Source organism: Entelurus aequoreus, linkage group LG17 (genome assembly GCF_033978785.1).
Source record: "Entelurus aequoreus isolate RoL-2023_Sb linkage group LG17, RoL_Eaeq_v1.1, whole genome shotgun sequence".
NCBI lineage: Eukaryota > Metazoa > Chordata > Actinopteri > Syngnathiformes > Syngnathidae > Entelurus > Entelurus aequoreus.
Window position 1 is genome coordinate 28,250,941 of NC_084747.1, and position 8,166 is coordinate 28,259,106.

Genomic DNA, 8,166 nt, shown 5'->3' on the forward strand with positions numbered 1-8,166 from the left:
TTTTCATTTATTTAAAAAAATTGAAGTAAGTCAACACATCTGATATTTATATAAGTATATACTGTATGAATAGTAGTCACTATTTACATATATTTGTTAATTAGTTGAGAATAAATGTGAGCTATAATTGCCTTCACAACTATTTATTTGAAACAAACTAAAACAATTCAACACAGTATGTATATATTGTATGTAATATACACTGTATGAATAATCGTCACTATTAGTCATGTATTTAAAGTTCCAACATATAATTTACAATGCTTGAATCATAGGTATACAAAAAATATGTATTGTATCTGAAAACTTTACAGCAACCTTTATTTAAAAAAAAGCAATCATAAATATAAGGTATGGAAACTAACCAGGATAAGCAACCCCATCACTCTACTACTGTCTGGGTTAGGACTGTGGTCGTGGTCAGAAATAGGGTTTTTGCTTGTGTTGAATGACTTTTCCACTCCACTGGAACCAGGAAATGTATCTCAGAATTAGAATAAATAAAAAACACTCCTAATTAAAGTTGCAAAATTTGGAAACGCTTCACGAGTTTGCGTGTCATCCTTGCGCAGGGAACCATGCTAATCTTCTCTGTATCGTTCCAATTTTAGTATGTGTGTTACCGAAGTAACACGACAGATGAGGGTGGACGTACTGGTATAAATATACAATCATTTTAAGAAATACTACAGTCGCGGTTGAAAGTCACAACATTTTCATTAAAGTCATGTAGTGAAGAGAGGTTATTGTTATTTAACTTCATATCATTTGTTATTTGTTTGCATGGACTCAAAATCAACAATGCGGAAAACAACACACAGAAGTCTGAGCTCGCCTGGCTGGGGCTGATGGGAAAATATGCAAATAAATGTGACGTCAAGGCGTGCCCATTGGTGTCTCTCCACAGGCCCCCGCAAAGGTGGCTGTGGAGTCGGCCTGACGAAAACAACAGAAGAAATAAAGAACCGTAAACGCACAAACAAAAAATTTTGCAGCACAAATGTAGTACAAACGGTAGGAGTTAGGAGAGATGTTGACATATTTGGGGAGGGGTGATGATTAATAACACAATTAATAACAAAAAACAAGGGACGGCGTGGCGAAGTTGGTAGAGTGGCTTTGCCAGCAATCGGAGTGTTGCTGGTTACTGGGGTTCAATTCCCACCTTCTACCTTCCTAGTCACGTCCGTTGTGTCCTTGGGCAAGACACTTCACCCTTTGCCTCTGATGGCTGCTGGTAGCGCCTTGCATGGCAGCTCCCGCCATCAGTGTGTGAATGTGTGTGTGAATGGGTAAATGTGGAAATACTGTCAAAGCGCTTTGAGTACCTTGAAGGTAGAAAAGCGCTATACAAGTACAACCCATTTATCATTTCATTTACATAAAACAATAACTTCAAAAAACTATAATAGTTACACCAAAAATGTAGCACAAACGATTGGGACAAGTGGGGAGGTTTTGACATTATTGGGGGATTTCATTATAATTAATAACAAGTTAATTCCACGTTAATAAAGTAAAAACCAAACAATGTTAAAACCATAACACGTCAACTCAAAAAATGGCACAAACGATTGGGACATGTTTGGGGAGGTTTCGACATAGTTGGGAGGGGCTGGGTGTATTTATGATTAATAACACCTTAATTACTGTACATGTTAATAACACAAATACCAAAAAACTTAAAAAAAACAAAACATTAATAACTTAAAAAGTGTAAAGGCACAAACGAAAAATGTTGCCGCACAAATGTAGCACAACTGATTGGGACTGGTGTGGGGAGATTTGAACATTGTTTGGGGGGGGGGGGGAAACTAGTTATGATTAATAACACCTTAATTACACATTAATAACATAAAAAACAAAAAACGTTAGGAACCAAAAAACGTTAATAACTTCAAAACCGTAACGCACAAACTAAAAAATGTTGCAGCACAAATGTTGTACAAACGATTGGGACAAGGTTGGAGCGATGTTGACATATTTGGGAGAGGGTGGGGAGGTGGGGGGGGGGGGGGGGGTCTCGTGATGATTAATAACACGTTAATTACATGTTAATAACAAAAAACATAAAACATTAATAACTTTAAAAAATATATAATAGTTACACCAATAAATGTAGCACAAACGATCGGGACAAGTGTGGGGAGGTTTGAACATAGTTGGGGGAGTCTATTTATAATGAATGACGCGTTAATAACACGTTAATAACATAAAACCAAAATACATTAATAACTTTAAAAAACTTAAAGGCATTAACAACTGAGACACGTTTGGGGAGATTTTGACACAGTTGGGGGATTTCATTATGATTAATAACACGTTAATTACACTTTAATAACCTAAAAACCATAAAACGTTAATAAGTTAAAAACTATATTAGTTAGACAAAATAAATGGCAGCACAAACGTAACAAACAAATGGGACAAGTTTGGGGAGATTTTGACATAGTAGTGGGGGCACTGGGGGTGTCTAGTTATGATTAATAACACGTTAATTACATGCTAATAACAAAATGTTAAAACCAAAACACGTTAACTCCAAAAACGGCACACGGGACACGTTTGAGGAGGTTTTGACATAGTTGGGAGGGGCTGGGTGTAGTTATGATTAATAACACCTTAATTACTGTACACGTTAATAACACAAATACCGAAAAAACTTTTAAAAACCCCCCCAAAATTTTAGTAACTTAAAAAGTATAAAGGCACAAAAGAAAAATGTTGCCGCACAAATGTAGCACAACTGATTGGGACAGGTGTGGGGAGATTTGAACATTGTTTGGGTAACACTTTAATTACACGTTAATAACATAAAAAACAAAAAACGTTAAGAACTTCAAAACCGTAACGCACAAACTTAAAAACTAAAAGTACTATAAAATAGTTACACCAAAAAATGTAGCACAAACGATCGGGACAAGTGTGGGGAGGTTTGAACATAGTTGGGGGGAGTCTATTTATGATTAATAACGCGTTAATTACAAGTTAATAACATAAAACCCAAAAAACTTTAATAACTTAAAAAAACCTAAAGGCATTAACAACTGGGACACGTTTGGGGAGATTTTGACACAGTTGGGGGATTTCATTATGATTAATAACACGTTAATAACATAAAAACCATGAAACGTTAATAAGTTAAAAACTATATTAGTTACAGAAAATAAATGGCAGCACTAACGTAAAAAACACATGGGACAAGTTCGAGGAGATTTTTACATAGTAGTGGGGGGAGGGCAGGGTTCCAGTTATGATTAATAACACCTTAATTACAAGTTATCAACATAAAAACCAAAAAACATTAATAACTAAAAAAACAGTAATGGCACAAAATAACATATTTGCAGCACAAACAATTGGGTGATTTCTCTAAAGCAGGGGTCACCAACGCGGTGCCCGCGGGCACCAGGTAGCCCGTAAGGACCAGATGAGTAGCCTGCTGGCCTGTTCTAAAAATAGCTCAAATAGCAGCACTTACCAGTTAGCTGCCTCTATTTTTTACATTGTATTTATTTACTAGCAAGCTGGGCTCGCTTTGCCCGACATTTTTAATTCTAAGAGAGACAAAACTCAAATAGAATTTAAAATCCAAGAAAATATTTTAAAGACTTGGTCTTCACTTGTTTAAATAAATTCATTATTTTTTTTACTTTGCTTCTTATAACTTTCAGAAAGACAATTTTAGAGAAAAAATATAACCTTAAAAATGATTTTAGGATTTTTAAACACATATACCTTTTTACCTTTTAAATTCCTTCCTCTTCTTTCCTGACAATTTAAATCAATGTTCAAGTAAATTTTTTTTTTTTATTGTAAAGAATAATAAATACATTTTAATTTAATTCTTCATTTTAGCTTCTGTTTTTTCGACGAAGAATATTTGTGAAATATTTCTTCAAACTTATTATGATTAAAATTTTAAAAAAAAATTCTGGCAAATCTCGAAAATCTGTAGAATCAAATTTAAATCTTATTTTAAAGTCTTTTGAATTTATTTTAAAATTTTTGTTCTGGAAAATCTAGAAGAAATAATGATTTGTCTTTGTTAGAAATATAGCTTGGTCCAATTTGTTATATATTCTAACAAAGTGTAGATTGGATTTTAACCAGTTTAAAACATGTCATCAAAATTGTAAAATTAATCTTAATCAGGAAAAATTACTAATGATGTTTCATAAATTCTTTTTTTTATTTTTTCAAAAAGATTCGAATTAGCTAGTTTTCCTCTTCTTTTTTTCGGTTGAATTTTGAATTTTAAAGAGTCGAAATTGAAGATAAACTATGTTTAAAAATTTAATTGTCATTTTTTCCGTGTTTTCTCCTCTTTTAAACCGTTCAATTAAGTTTAAATATCATTAATTATTAATAATAACATAGAGTTAAAGGTAAATTGAGCAAATTGGCTATTTCTGGCAATTTATTTAAGTGTGTATCAAACTGGTAGCCCTTCGCATTAATCACTACCCAAGAAGTAGCTCTTGCTTTCAAAAAGGTTGGTGACCCCTGCTCTAAAGAAAGACTTAAAAAGTTGCAAGAATATCTTTGAATTTAAAAAGAGTTACAAAAAGAGACAACTGGCATTATATCAAACTGATCTTTGATTTTGATTGGACGTGTCATTGTGAAAATACTTAAATGAAAATTAAAAAGTATGTTGGAGTTCGTGTGTTGGTGGAGGGAACAGCGATAAAGTCATCTAAAATAATTTGTGTTAAAAAGGGGGCAGATAAATATAAGAATATTATTCTTCCATCTGCTCCTTTCTGATCATGGAAATGTATAAGATACAAAAAAATCAATTAAAGTGTCAACTGTACGTGACTTGTATATATGCATTCTCATGAAAGGAATAAAAAGAAATGATGAATGATGATGATGATGACATGGTGGGGTTATAGTTATGATTAATAACACGTTAATAACATGTTAATTACACATTAATAAACCGTTAATAACTTAAAAAGTTGTAACAGTTACACTGAAATTGTGTGCAGCACAAACGATTATGACCGGTTGGTGTCGGGGCACAACTTCACAAGAGCCTTAAAATTGCCACGATGATTATTTATTTCAATGTAAACAACTTGCAATCCTGCACAAACGTAGAAACGTTATTGAGGCCTAATGTAAGTCCCGCAAAAGCAAAAGTGTCTTCCCACGAGGCAGAAATTGACTTCATATTTTTAGTTTGACGCCAGCTGATGAGAGATAAGGAAAAGGAGGAGGAGACTATTGGGACCGTGTCAAGTGGGCGGGGCCACTGCCTCGGTGGCGAAAAGTGCTGACACAGCACAGGACTCAGCTGTTTCTTCATACTGGGTAATCCCACTACCCATAAGCCATTGCACTGTACTGGATCATCATTGTGACGTAACACACACACACACACACACACACACACACACACACACACACACACACACACACACACACACACACACACACACACACATGTTTTTACAGACATATAAATTGCAACACAGACACGTTTTTTCCACACACATATCGCAACCCGGACACATAATATTTTTTTTAGACACACTAATCTCAACACGAACACATTTTTTTTCACAAACACGCAAATCGCAACACAAACGCTTTTTTTTTTTTTTTTTACACATTCACACATGTAAACACAGACAAGGATATTATTTTTACACATACACAAATTACAACACAAAAATATTTTTTTCACACACAAATCGCAACCCAAACACAGATTTTTTTATTTACACACACAAACATCGCAACACAAACATATATTTTTTTACACACAAATTGCAACACAGACACTTTTTTTTTTACACACACAAATGGCAACACGTACACAGACGTTGTGTGTTACAACAACACTTTTCTTCATCGTACACAAAGCAAAGCAAACGTTACAAAAAGCAAATTTGATTAGATTTGTTTTTTTCTAATGTGTCCCAGCAGTTAAAAGCACTTAAAAAAAAGGAGCTACTTCTGCTGCTTGCTGTTTTTGGACCTTGCCAAGGACACACAAGTTGTTGACCCTCACTGCGCACGCCGGCAGGCCAAGATGAAAACACTTTGAAAAACACAAAAGATGACTTAGTGTCAATAAAAATGGAAGACGTTTAAGTGGCAAAAGACAAATAAGGATTCAAAGATGCGCACCAACAGCAGAGACACTTTAGTTGTCCAACTTGTTTGTTGGTGTGTGTTTTGAAATGCATCAACACTTTATTATCTTATTCATCTTGGAAATATTCACGGTAACACAACTTCAGGTTATCCAACAGATATTAAGATTAAAACTTGTTCCTGTTCAAAGGCTAAAAACACATTTTTAATCAGGTTTTATACTGATCAGCTTCAACTCTTATGTTTTTATTATTGTGTTGTTTTCTATCTTAATTATTAACATTAATACTATTATTCTCTCAATGTTATGTTTTTTTTCACTTATCAATGTAATATTTTTATTTAAATGTTTAAATATATTTTATCATATGTTTATACTATTTTTGTAGATGGCGTTAATTTTTGCTTTGTTATTGTCAATATTGTGTGTGTGTGTGTGTTTTTCCTTCTCTTCTATTTTTTTTTGTACAGCTTGCGTGTGTACAAAAAGTGCCATATAAATACAGTTGGATTTGATTGAATAGATTTATAACACATAATTAGTATCAACTATTTTTTCTCTGGTAAATGTTTGTGTGTGCTTGAATAAGTTGATTTTATTGCATTTGTATTTTTTGTATACATTATATTTTGGAGTGCTCAAAAACATTCTAACCATATTTAATTTTTTTAATCTGAATATATATATATATATATATATATATATATATATATATATATATATATATATATATATATATATATATATATATATATATATATATTAGGGTTGTACGGTATACCGGTATAAGTATAGTACCGCGATACTTACGAATCATATTCGGTACGATACCGCCTCTAAAAAGTACCAGTCCGCCCCCCCCTGTTGTCACGTCATGTCATTGCTGGTTTTGCAAGCAGAGGAGCATGTTCGGCAGCGCACAATCACAGAGTACTTACAAGCAGACACAGTGTGTAGACAGAAAAGGGAGAACGGACGCATTTTGGCTTAAAAACTAAAGATAAAGGTGAAGTTATAACACTGAAACGCCCTCAGGAAGAGGTGCTATAAGACATGGCTAGCTAGCTAGCGGCTAACATCCATTTGCAGTCTCCAGTGTTTTAGCTACTTCTAAATCACTAATCCTCGCCTCCATGGCGACAAATAAATTACGTTTCTCACAAGTATCATCCCTGCTGGACGAGGAATAGCTAAACATGCTTCACTACACACCGTAGCTCACCGGCGTCAAAATGTAAACAAACGCCATTGGTGGATCTACACATGACATCCACTGTAATGATACCAAGTACAGGAGCGTGTCTAGTCGATACGACTATGATTACATCAATATTTTTTATCGTCACAAAATCTTTTTTCTTTCTTTAAAAAATCATGTCATGTTTATAAGTCAGGAAATATGTCTCTGGACACACGAGGACTTTGAATATGACCAATGTATGATCCTGTATCTACTTGGTATCGAATTGATACCCACATTTGTGGTATCATCCAAAACTAATGTAAAGTATCAAACAACAGAAGAATAAGTGATTATTACATTTTAACAGAAGTGTAGATAGAACATGTTAAAAGAGGAAGTAAGCAGATATTAACAGGAAATGAATAAGTAGATTAATAATTCATTTTCTACCACTTGTCCTTAATAATGTTGACAAAATAATAGAATGATAAATCACACAATATGTTACTGTCATGGCGGAAGGGTTTTTCGCAGTTTACTGCGAGGATTGTTCTCCCAGGACGCAAACGGACTTTTCCGGACAACAGTAGAAGGTAAGAACATTATTTAATCTTGACTCAAAAAGGTGAAAACAAAAAGGCGCACAAGGCGAAGGCACAACTTAGCGCAGGATACAAAAACTAACACTTAGGCAGAACTATGGACATGAAACAAAAACTCACTAACTGTGGCATGAATAAACAAAACTTACTTGGCATAGCATGAAGCGAACAATCGCATGAAAACGAGCAAGAATCTGTGGCATGAAACGAGCATGAAACAATAAATACAGAGCATGAAAAGAACATCAACAGAGCAATGTCGCCAGGAC

General features: G+C 34.0%; 1 non-coding gene across 1 annotated transcript; it reads right to left on the bottom strand.

Annotated features, from left to right (window-relative positions):
• Positions 1-527: 527 nt before the first annotated feature.
• On the bottom strand, positions 528-634 carry LOC133633016 (U6 spliceosomal RNA). The gene has a single exon (XR_009821753.1). It is a non-coding gene; the product is annotated as a U6 spliceosomal RNA (small nuclear RNA).
• Between the last annotated feature and the right edge of the window lie 7,532 nt (positions 635-8,166).